The sequence below is a fragment of the Haematobia irritans genome, chromosome 1 (genome assembly GCF_050003625.1).
Source record: "Haematobia irritans isolate KBUSLIRL chromosome 1, ASM5000362v1, whole genome shotgun sequence".
Classification (NCBI taxonomy): domain Eukaryota; kingdom Metazoa; phylum Arthropoda; class Insecta; order Diptera; family Muscidae; genus Haematobia; species Haematobia irritans.
In genome coordinates, this window is record NC_134397.1 from 253,713,267 (window position 1) to 253,725,850 (window position 12,584).

At 26.9% G+C, this 12,584-nt stretch overlaps 1 protein-coding gene across 8 annotated transcripts in view; it reads left to right on the top strand.

Annotated features, from left to right (window-relative positions):
• Positions 1-12,584, top strand: part of wdb (serine/threonine-protein phosphatase regulatory subunit widerborst) — an 85,755-nt gene that overhangs the window by 13,756 nt on the left and 59,415 nt on the right. The window contains exon 1 of one of the 8 annotated variants that reach the window (XM_075289839.1): positions 6,584-7,272. The exons of 6 other annotated variants lie outside the window; for them this stretch is intronic. The gene's annotated coding sequence lies outside the window, so the exon portion shown is untranslated. Of the gene's footprint in view, positions 1-6,583; positions 7,273-7,328; positions 7,397-12,584 lie in introns of those variants that run through there. One more of the 8 variants, XM_075289846.1, reaches the window with a different exon arrangement.

Here is a 12,584-nt window from a genome sequence, read left to right on the forward strand (position 1 = left end):
TTCTATAGAAGATATTGCGGCTACCGTGGTTATAAAGCTGACTAAAGTGCAACGGTTGTTGAAATGGTGGACATTCGTCCTATGACAAGCCCATGTTAAATTCATAGCTTCAGCGCCAATTTTGCACCACTGCCCGATCCAAAAAGAACATATTCACTATTTTTGGACGACGTTTTTTTTTTTGCTGGAAACAACTGATCAGAAACTTTAAAATACGTTTTTTTTTAGGTAATCTTCAAACCTAAAAAAAAACGTATTGGTACAATTTTTGGCAGACTTTTTGTCTCGAGTGGCACAAATCAAGAACAAACAACTTTTTCATTGCAAATTTTGGGGTGATATTTTTTTTTTGTGTACTTGCATTCATTTGTCACCTTCGATGAGGTTCTTTACAAATTTTCCCCATCGTGTAAATCTAACGCACTCCTCCAAGTCTTGACAAATTACAGCTGTTGTTACCCTGGTTGTTTGGCCAGTTTATTTGCTAGAAGTTTTGGTGTTGGTCTTACCAAAGACTGAGACGTTATAAAATCCAAATGTTGTTTTTCTCGTCATCGTTATGGTCCCGTCCAATTTTGTTTTTTTTTTTTTGCGATATTGGCTTAATGGTCACACACACAAACACACATAATTATTCCTCTTTACCATGGAATTCTTATGTTTTGTAGTCATTGCGAGCTATCTTTTATTCGCTTTTATTTTTACGTTTCTATTCATCAATGTGGGATATAATCAAATGAGATTTCGTTTTATTTTTTATTCTCTTGCTCTCTCGGTGTTTTTAACACTCCCGGCCTAGGAATCTTTCTCTGGGACACATTTTCTTGTCAATATGGTAGTAGTGTTCAGTGTTGCCATTTTTGAAAGAATTAACCGCAAAAATCTCTCATTAAAATTGAATAGCACATTTTGAACATTTTGTATGAAAAGGGCTAATTAGTTAATACAAAATGTTAATTATAGTATAAAATTTCGTTGCCACAAGGAATTTTTCGTCGACATGATTAAGATTCCTAGAAATTTTCTTAAAAAATTTTAAACCATTTTTTGAGTTAAAAAATTCGTCGGAATTTGGTGGCCAGACCATTCTTCTCGGTTTTTGAAAAATGTCGACAAAATATATATTGGGAATAATGTCCCAATAATCATTTTTTTAATTAAGTCTTTAAAATTTGGCTTTCTAAAAACGTCGTCAAAATGTGATCTCATAAAAAAATATCGCGAACATTTTTCTAATTAAATTTTTAATTGAGTTTTAAAAATATTCGATCAAAAAAAAATTTTTTTAATTGACTTTGGTGATTGATACCATAATTTCTGTTATTGAACCCATTCTTTCAAAGGCACAACTTTAAAAGCATTTCCAGAAGATGCACTCCCAATGATGTTATTTATTTTAACTACCCAGGAAGTTCTTTTAATTCAATTTTTTATAACTTGTTGTTTTTCATACTTTTAATGGATAATTTTAACTTTTTATGTTTCAAATAGTTTTTTAAACTAAGAATTCGTAAAATGGTACAAATCATTTTAATTTTGTCGACAAAAATCCAATCTGAAAAAATTGTGAATTTTTGAAAATATTTGAGGTCAAAAATTCCGACATTAAATTAAAAATTATTTATTTGATAAAATATCACAGAATTTTTTAATTTACATCCAAAACATTGAATTCGGATCACACCTAAAGAAGTGATGCAAATTCAATGCAACGGCTGTTAAATTGGAGGACTTCCGTCCTATGACAAGCCCATGTTAAATTATCGCTTCTGCGTCAATTTTGCACCACTTCCGGATCCAAAAAGAACATTTTTAGACGACGCTTTTTTTTGCTGGGTTGCAAATAAAAACTAATTGGTACAATTCATTTCGAGATTGAAGACAAAACATATTTTTTTTGTGTGCTTCATAAAAATATTTTCCCGAAAAAATTGATTTCCTCCGAAGAGAATTATGTCAACATTTGTTTTGCACATATTTTTTTTTAATTTCGTAGACAATTTTATAGCAATTTAATAATATTGCGATAGAAATTTTCATTTACCTGTCATGGTAAAACTAGAAGAAATTTTATTCGCAGTGTAGGCATTATTAGATAAAAATGTACATTAACATTTGAAATTTCGTCTGAAATAAAATTTTCATGAAAAACTTCGAAGAAATTTGATTTCCATCCATTTGATTTTTTTAAGGTAAATCAAGGAAAAGTCGTAAACTACGATTTCCCCAAGTGGTCTTTTTGGCCGAATGCAGGAAAAGATTCTTCTGTCGAGCTTCACTAGCTAATATGAAATCGCAATAAACGCCACAAAATCACGGTTGCCACAATTGGTAGAACTCTACCACCAATGGTAGATTTTTATGGTGTGGTAGAATTCCTGATGATTTGGCAAATTTTGCATATTATTCATCTTCATCTAAAAACGTACTTCACAAATTTTCTATAGAAATAAAATTTTTCCATAGAAATGAAATTTCGACAAAATTTTCTATAGAAAAAATTTTTTTGACAAAAATTTTTATAGAAGTAAAATATTGATAAAATTTCCTATAAAAAAATTGACAGAATTTTCTATAGAAGTAAAATGTTTGACAAAATTTTCTATAGAAATAAAATTTAGTCAAAGTTTTATAAAGAAATAAAATTTTGACAGAATTTTCTATAGAAATAAAATTTTGACAACATTTTCTATAGAAAAACAATTTTGACAAAATTGTATACTTTTTAAAATGTTTTTTTGCAAGTTTTTCACATAATTGGCAGTGGCGGTGGCAACATTTGTCAAAGTGCTATGTCTATATGTGTGCTGTTTACTCGAGTTATGATTTTTATATTATATGCTCCTATTGTCATTCTTATTCTCTCTCCCCTATATTTGGGGAGTTTGTTCAATGTGCACTCGGACAGTCTCTTATATGGGGTGCTATGCGCTGCTGTGGTGTATTATTAACTAAGAAAGTAGTAACGGCCATTTGACAACCCAAACAAAATATTTGGGAGCCTCTCTCTATAATATAACCTGAGTGTGTGTGGTGTTTGGTAATGATGATAGTAAGAGAAGATAAGGGACAGTTAGGAAAATCGTTTGTATTGTTTTCTTTTGTCGAAAAAGGAAAAATGATGACAATTGACACATCAGTTGCTGTTGTTGTTGTTGTTGTGGAAAAAACAAGTATGAGACGAGTGCCAGACCAGTTGACCCAGCTCCTACATGCTGTAACTGCGCTGCAGCGTACTTCTTTCAGTTAAGGTGAGAAATTACACCACACACGTTACTCGAACTCCCCATTTTGGGGAGAACACATTCTCTTGAATTGAGTAAAGACCAGTGTGGCTAATCCTCATGTCTTAAATAAGAAAAACTACATAAACCAGGGATGGAAAATACAATTTTTAAGAAAGTACAAAAAAGGTACTTTTTTGAGCGAAAAAGTATTTTTCACTAAATTTTAATAAAAATTCCATTGGAAGATTATTGTCAAGAGCTCCCTTAAATTGAATTTTAAAGAAAATAAAATTTTGTTTGCCAACTCCTAAATTTTAAATATTTTCTTTTTTTAGTCTTATATTCGCTCACAAAGACTACCGTAGTATTGTAATCGCAGCTGCCACAGCTCTACTTTATTGTACTACATAAATTTTCTCTGGATAAATAAAAATAAATTTTTGATAAAATTTTCTATAGAAATAAAATTTTGACAAAATTTTCTATAGAAATAAAATTTTGACAAAATTTCCTATAGAAATAAAATTTTGACAAAATTTTCTATAGAAATAAAATTTTGACAAAATTTTCTATAGAAATAAAATTTTGACAAAATTTTCTATAGAAAAAAAATGTTGACAAAATTTTCTATAGAAATAAAATGTTGAAAAAATTTTCTATAGAAATAAAATGTTGACAAAATTTTCTATAGAAATAAAATTTTGACAAAATTTCCTATAGAAATAAAATTTTGACAAATTTCCTATAGAAATAAAAATTTGACAAAATTTTCTATAGAAAAAAAATGTTGAAGAAATTTTCTATAGAAATAAAATGTCGACAAAATTTCCTATAGAAACAAAATTTTAACAAAATTTCCTATAGAAATAAAATTTTAACAAAATTTCCTATAGAAATAAAATTTTAACAAAATTTCCTATAGAAATAAAATTTTGACAAAATTTCCTATAGAAAAAAATTTTGACAAAATATTCTATCGAAATAAAATTTTGACAAAATTTCCTATCGAAATAAAATTTTGACAAAACTTCCTATAGAAATAAAATGTTGACACAATTTTCTATAGAAATAAAATTTTAACAAAATTTTCTATAGAAATAAAATTTTGACAAAATTTCCTATAGAAATAAAATTTTGACAAAATTTCCTATAGAAATAAAATTTTAACAAAATTTTCTATAGAAATAAAATTTTGACAAAATTTCCTATAGAAATAAAATTTTGACAAAATTTCTTATAGAAATAAAATTTTAACAAAATTTTCTATAGAAATAAAATTTTGACAAAATTTTCTATAGAAATAAAATTTTGACAAAATTTCCTATAGAATTAAAATTTTGACAAAACTTCCTATAGAAATAAAATTTTGACAAAAATTTGTAAAAGACTATTAGCAAATAAGTTTGCTAAAGACTTTCTTAAAATATTAAAATATTTTGTCAAATCTGTTGTACTATATATCTGATATCGGCTCAAAAATGGGTACACAAAAGGTACTAAATCATTCGCGGGGGTACTACGGTACTGACCAGTGTGAAAAAGTATTGTAAAAAGTACTATAGTACTGCATTTTCCATCCCTGACATAAACTAGTGATTATAGTAGGAATTTAAAAGTTTGATTTTCTGAAATTTTGAAAGAAATAAACTTTCAACTTTAGCACAAGTCGATATTTCCAACTTTTAATAAATCTCCTTTTTTTAATTTGGATTGCTGACCAGTTTTAAAACCTTTGATTTTAGTCCAACTCGATTTAATTAAATGAAACTTAAATAGAAACATCTAGAGTGTTTTTATTCAATCACGTTTTAATTTTTGTGGTACAGTTGGGTTTTTTTATGCCGATTTTTCTTATGACAATTTCAGTGATGCATATGATTTATGATTAAAAAAAATAAAGACATACATACAAAAACGTAATTTACTAAAATTCCCTTAAGTTAGGCTTAAAAATTGTAAGCGTAACTTAAAGGAATTTTTTTTAAAGAGCCCAAATAAATTGTGAGGGGTGCTACTCAAGAGAAATACGTCATCTGTGGCCAAATGCGAAAAGATGGCCATCCAAATTTATATGTGAAAGATTGGACTTTTTCTATTGAACGTTAAAAAATGGATATTACAAAATATGTTTGGTAGAATTATATCGAAATTTTTTGTATTTTTTTAAAACTCTTTTTTTCACAAAAAAAAAAGATGCAGAAAATCATATATTTTTTAGGTACCACGTTTTTGACACCACTGGAATCACGCGTCAGGTGTTTAACTGACGTGTGTTTCGTGTTGTCGCACTGTTGTTGTCTCCGACAGTGGCTTGACGGCTAAGCCGATATAAAATTGTCTATTCGGCGGCGGACGATTATCCATTATAAAATTAATTTGACGTTACTTGAAGATAGTAGTTGTACAACTAATTTTACAACCAAATTTTCCTTCCATTTAAATTTTCTGAGCTAACGTTTGGCAAAATTATTATAGCAACTTGATACTTATTGATTGTGGGTGGAGGATTCAAAATTTTAGCAAAAGATACAACAATTATTAATATTTTTTCTTATTTAAATCAATAATTTTTATTAATTGACGGCTAAATTTAAGTTGAGATGAGTTGACATGGTTTGGTTAGGTTAGGTGGGAGCACGATGTATCAGGCTCAAACTCACACTATTCAGTTCATTGTGATACCACAGTGGTGATCTTCTCTCTTATCAGTGAGTGCTGCCCGATTCCATGTTAAGCTCAATGACAAGGGGCATCCGCCGAGTCCGAAGGCCGTTCCACATTGCATTGAAACTACATGGAGAAGCTTTGAAACACTCAGAAATGTCACCAGCATTACTGAGGTGGGATAATCCACAGCTGAAAAACTTTTTGGTGTTCGGTCGAAGCAGGAATCGAACCCACGACCTTGTGTATGCAAAGCGGACATGCTAACCATTGCACCACGGTGGAACGAACGGTCGACATATTCGGCGACGAAATTTTGAAAACAGTATGCAAAAATTGAAAGCGACAACATTTGCGCGAAATAATCTGCAAATATTAAATTAATATCGACCGTACTATCGATATAAATGAAGATTTCATGGATTTTTTTTTTGATTTTTATGTGTTTTTTTAATTTTCCTATAGCTCTTAAAAAATCATCTATGTATTATATATAAAATATTTTGGTGAGGCAAAACAATTTGACACTATTCAACACCACATTGACAACACTGTTTACGACATTGTTGAGAACTATATAATTTTGCTCCCCACTATTGGGGAGAGAACAACAAAAGTAATTCACCAACATTCTTTTTGGACACTTGGGGGGTTTTGTGAGTAAATGTTCTGATCGCTCAGACGCAGTTTGTCGCCGTCGTTGTTTCGTATGTGTCAGAGCAATCGAAAAAATATTAAATTTTTTGGTGTCCGTGTTTTTCTTCTTGTGTTTTAATTTTGTTGGTGTGTGTTGTGTTATGTTAAATTTTTGTTTTAAAGGAGGCAAAAAGAATTTTTTCCATCTTCCTCTTCGTCCTCGTCATCATCATAGTCATTAATTAGCAAGCAACACCACTACAACTCAAAACAGAAATGAATAAATAAAAATTGTGAGAAAAAAGTGAAAAATACCATAATATATAAGTAAAAAAATAAAAACAAAAAAGAAAATTTAATTTTGCGTTTAAGATTTTTTTCTACATTTGCTAAATTATGTGAATATTTTTCAATGAATGGCTGCCATAAACCACAATCATCGTCATCATCACCATTGTCGGTTTTACGAAATACAGTGTCTGTTTGATTTGCCTGCTGTTTTTCCGTTTTTAATGTGAAAAAAATGTAGAAAAATATTTGAGAGTATCATAAGAAAACGACGTGAAATACGTACGGCTACAGAACAAAAAAATAATTAAGCAAAAAGAATATAAAAAAAAAAAAACAAAATTTAGTGGAGATAAACGGAAAAAAAAATTGTGCGTTTTTCCCCTATCGAATGGCTGTGATGAAAAAGTGAAAATCGACCCGCGATCTCAGTAAATTTACTGAAAATTGTGTTGTGGTACGTTTCCAGTATAGTAGTAGCCATTATTTTTAGATTTATCGATTTTTTTTATTATTGTTGTGCCACCAGCACTTACCTATGCATCGGCCAATGTCTAAAGAAACGGCGGGCAAAGAATGCGGTAAGCGGCTCAGCATTGTGATACTATTTTTTGTCAGTTCTTATTTAACTACGTATTTCTGTTTTTTTTTTGTGAAAAAAAAAATAAGTAACAACAACAACATAAAGATATCTAATTCTAGGTGAAAAAACAAGAGAGTTGACAAAACAAACAAAAACATTAAGAAAATATATTGAATATGTTCCTTGTATATCCAATCCAGACAATATTTCTACCAAAGAGTAGTGAAGAGAGAACAACACCAACCACAACAAAGTCGTTGTCGGCATCAAACTACTACTACTCAACCATTGTATAAGACTGACCCACCAACAGTATTCACGCACACAAACACACTTACACCCGCATCCACATACAAGTCCGATGACTATTCCAAGTAGAAATTTGCATATTACCGAAATGTAGCTTTAATTGAAATTAAGAATAATAGAGATCTATTATCAAAGACTCAACTCTGTCTATTACCATCAAGTACATTGTACCTCTGCATAGTGCCAGTGCGTTATTTTCTAAAGTATGCCAAGTTTGGTTTTTGCATTTAAAATTAAAAAAATTGGAAACAAATATTGTAGAACAGATTTCAAATATTGTAGCAGATATTCCGTACGAAAACATTTTCCATCACATTTACTTTTAACTCATTATATATATATTCGTCCAGCTATTTTTCAACTTTTAAATTTTTTTAACGAATATGTTTTCACGATGCCTGAAACATATTCTTGATGTTTTGGAAGATTTTGCAAAATGTACATCTCCAACTAAAAGATACATTTCTATAGAAATTATATTTATACAAAATTTTCTATAGAAATAAAATTTAGACAAAATTTTCTATAGAAATAAAATTTAGACAAAATTTTCTATAGAAATAAAATTTTTACAAAATTTTCTATAGACATAAAATTTTCACAAAATTGTCTATAGAAATAACATTTTGACAAAATTGTCTATAGAAATAAAATTTTGACAAAATTTTCTATAGAAATAAGATTTTGACAAAATTTTCTATAGAAATAAAATTTTGACAAAAATTTCTAAAAAATAAAATGTTGACAAAATTTCCTATAGTAATAAAATTTTGACAAAATTTTCTATAGAAATAAAATTTTGACAAAATTTACTAGAGAAATAAAATTTGGACAAAATTGAACTCTGCCAAACTTTTTTCTATAGAAAATTATGTCAAAATTTGATTTCTTTGGAAAATTTTGTCAAAATTTTATTTTTATAGAAATTTTTTTCAAAATTTTATTTTTTAGAAGTTTTTGTCAAAACTTTATTTTTATCGAAAATTTTATCAACATTTTATTTCTTTAGGAATTTTTGCCAAAATTTTAGTTTTTATAGAAAATTTTGTCAAAATTTTATTTTTTTATAGAAAATGTTGACAAAATTTTCTATAGAAATAACAATTTGACAAAATTTTCTATAGAAATACATTTTGACAAAATTTTCTATAGAAATAAAATTTTCACAAAATTTTCTATAAAAATAAAATTTTGACAAAATTTTCTATAGAAATAAAATTTTGACAAAATTTTCTATAGAAATAAAATTTTGACAAAATTTTCTAGAGAAATAAAATTTGGACAAAATTGAACTCTGCCAAACTTTTTTCTATAGAAAATTATGTCAAAATTTGATTTCTTTGGAAAATTTTGTCAAAATTTTATTTTTATAGAAATTTTTTTCAAAATTTTATTTTTTAGATGTTTTTGTCAAAACTTTATTTTTATCGAAAATTTTATCAACATTTTATTTCTTTAGGAATTTTTGCCAAAATTTTAGTTTTTATAGAAAATTTTGTCAAAATTTTATTTTTTTATAGAAAATGTTGACAAAGTTTTCTATAGAAATAACATTTTGACAAAATTTTCTATAGAAATACATTTTGACAAAATTATCTATAGAAATAAAATTTTCACAAAATTTTCTATAAAAATAAAATTTTGACAAAATTTTCTATAGAAATAAAATTTTGACAAAATTTTCTAGAGAAATAAAATTTGGACAAAATTGAACTCTGCCAAACTTTTTTCTATAGAAAATTATGTCAAAATTTGATTTCTTTGGAAAATTTTGTCAAAATTTTATTTTTATAGAAATTTTTTTCAAAATTTTATTTTTTAGAAGTTTTTGTCAAAACTTTATTTTTATCGAAAATTTTATCAACATTTTATTTCTTTAGGAATTTTTGCCAAAATTTTAGTTTTTATAGAAAATTTTGTCAAAATTTTATTTTTTCACAAAATTTTCTATAAAAATAAAATTTTGACAAAATTTTCTATAGAAATAAAATGTTGACAAAATTTTCTATAGAAATAAAATTTTGACAAAATTTTCGATAGAAATACGTTTCTGACAAAGTTTTCTATAAAAATAAAATATTCGCAAAATTTTCTATAGAAATAAAATTTTCACAAAATTTTCTAGAGAAATAAAATTTTGACAAAATTGAACTCTGCCAAACATTTTTCTATAAAAAATTATGTCAAAATTTGATTTCTTTGGAAAATTTTGTCAATATTTTATTTTTATAGATTTTTTTTTTCAAAATTTTATTTTTTTAGAAATTTTTGTCAAAATTTTATTTTTATCGAAAATTTTATTAACATTTTATTTCTTTAAGAATTTTTGTCAAAATTTTCTATAGAAATAAAATGTTGACAAAAATTTCTATAGAAATAAAATTTTGACAAAAAATTCTATAGAAATAAAATTTTGACAAAATTTTCTATAGAAATAAAATGTTGACAAAATTTTCTATAGAAATAGCATTTTTACAAAATTTACAAATAGTCACGTAGACTATTCAGTCCATTGTGATACCAAATTGGTGGACTTCTCTCTTATCACTGAGTGCTGCCCGATTCCACGTTAAGCTCAATGACAAGGGACCTCCTTTTTATAGCAGAGTCCGAACTGTGTTCCACATTGCAGTGAAGCCACTTAGAGAAGCTTAGAAACCCTCAGAAATATCACCAGCATTACTGAGGTGGGATAATCCACTTTTTGGTGTTCGGTCGAAGCAGGAATGGTAACCATTGCACCACGATGGCTCCCTTCTATAGACATAAAAATTGGACAAAATTTTCTATAGAAATACAATTTTGACAAAATTTTCTATAGAAATACATTTTGACAAAATTTTCTATAGAAATAAAATTTCGACAAAATTTTCTGTAGAAGTAAAATTTTGACAAAATTTTCTATAGAAATAAAATTTTGACAAAATTGTTTATAGAAATAAAATTTTGACAAAATTTTCTATAGAAATAAATTTTTGACAAAATTTTCTACAGAAATAAAATTTTGCACCGCAACAGCAGCAGTAGAGACCGCAATAGCTTTCACACGAAAGGAAAAAACGTTTGGATGAGATTAACAGTGATGTTAGTTAAATTTAGAACTAAATCGTGTAACTATTACGTGAGAGTATAAAGTGATCAAAAAATTAGATATCTCAATGTGAGAGTAAGTTTGTGAGATAATCGTAAGAGTAGATCAGCTGAACTGATGTTAACATAAAAAATAACGTTAACACATATATGTGATAACATTTAATTGTAGAATTATATTTAATTGAATTAAAAGTTATATTTTGTAAAGTCCCGGCTTCTATTAGCTGTGTAAATAAATAAATTAAAAGCTTTATGTGAAATATTAACTTTGATAATGATGTTAAGGATTATGACTGTAATTAACACTGCTACCTTATAAATGTTGAGTGAAGTTTTATTTTGGCGCTAATTTTTTTTGTTAATAGCAAACAGAGAAGATTAGAGATAATTGTTGAACCGCTTACCACAAATTCAAATTCAAACATTTTGATTCGTGGTTGTTTCGTCCAAGAATGGAGAATTTCGTTTGTCTAAAATTCGTTCGGGAGAAAAGTATTTTTTCTATGAGAGTAAAAAATACCGGTTGCCAGTCGTGTCACCTATAATCTACCAAAATATGAAGAACATTTTACCAAAAATTGACCAAATTAAAAAAAATCTGCCATTTTTTTCAAAATTTTATTTTTATAGAAAATTTTATCAACTTTTATTTCTTTAGGGATTTTTTGTCAAAATTTTAGTTTTTGATAGAAAAAGTTGTCAAAATTTTATTTGTATAGAAAATTTTGTCAAAATTTTATTTTTATAGAAAATTTTATCAACATTTTAGCTTTTATAGAAAATTTTGTCAAAATCATATTTTTGATAGAAAATTTTTTCAAAATTTTATTTCTAGAGAAAATTTTGCCAAAATTTTTATTTCTATAGAAAATTTTGTCAAAATTTTATTTCTATAGAAAGTTTTGTCAACATTTTATTTCTTTAGAAATTTTTGTCAAAATTTTAGCTTTTTTATAGAGAATTTTGTCAAAATTATATTATTGATAGAAAATTTTGTCAAAATTTTATTTTTTATAGAAAATTTTGTCAAAATTTTATTTCTAGAGAAAATTTTATCAAAATTTTATTTCTTTAGAAATTTTTTTCAAAATTTTATTTCTATTGAAAATTTTGTCAAAATTTTTATTTCTATAGAAAATTTTATCAACATTTTATTTCTTTAGGAATTTTTGTCAAAATTTTAGCTTTTATAGAAAATTTTGTCAAAATTTTATTTCTATAGAAAATTTGTCAATATTTTATTTCTATATATAGAATATTAAAGTACCTCTTAGTTGGAGAGGAAGATTTTCCAAAATCTACAAAAACATCAAGAATTCTACCAATGTACCAAATAGAAAAAAATCTACCATGTTTGGTAGAATTCTACCATCTGTGGCAACAGGGGTTAGTCACTCACTGTGCAATAACCACATACATCAAAATAATAAATAATAAATCATGCACAAAGAAAATTTGTATGGCAACAAAAAATGCAATTTCATTTCATACAATGATTAAGAAAACAAAAAAAATCAAATATTGAAATATACCTGTCGAATGGGATCGCAATGATAAATTTATATAGCAAAATATTTCCACTACATTTATCCAACAAATAAAATATATGTGTTGTTGTGTAGCGTGTACAACCAAGCACAGGGAGAAATGAGGGGACCCATTTCCCTACATACATTTCTTTCGTTTTCAATCTTACACACATTCGTCCTCCAACGTCCTCATATAAAAATTTGTTTGTTTTAACATATATGTAAATATATATATATAGATTTATAAGTATGGAA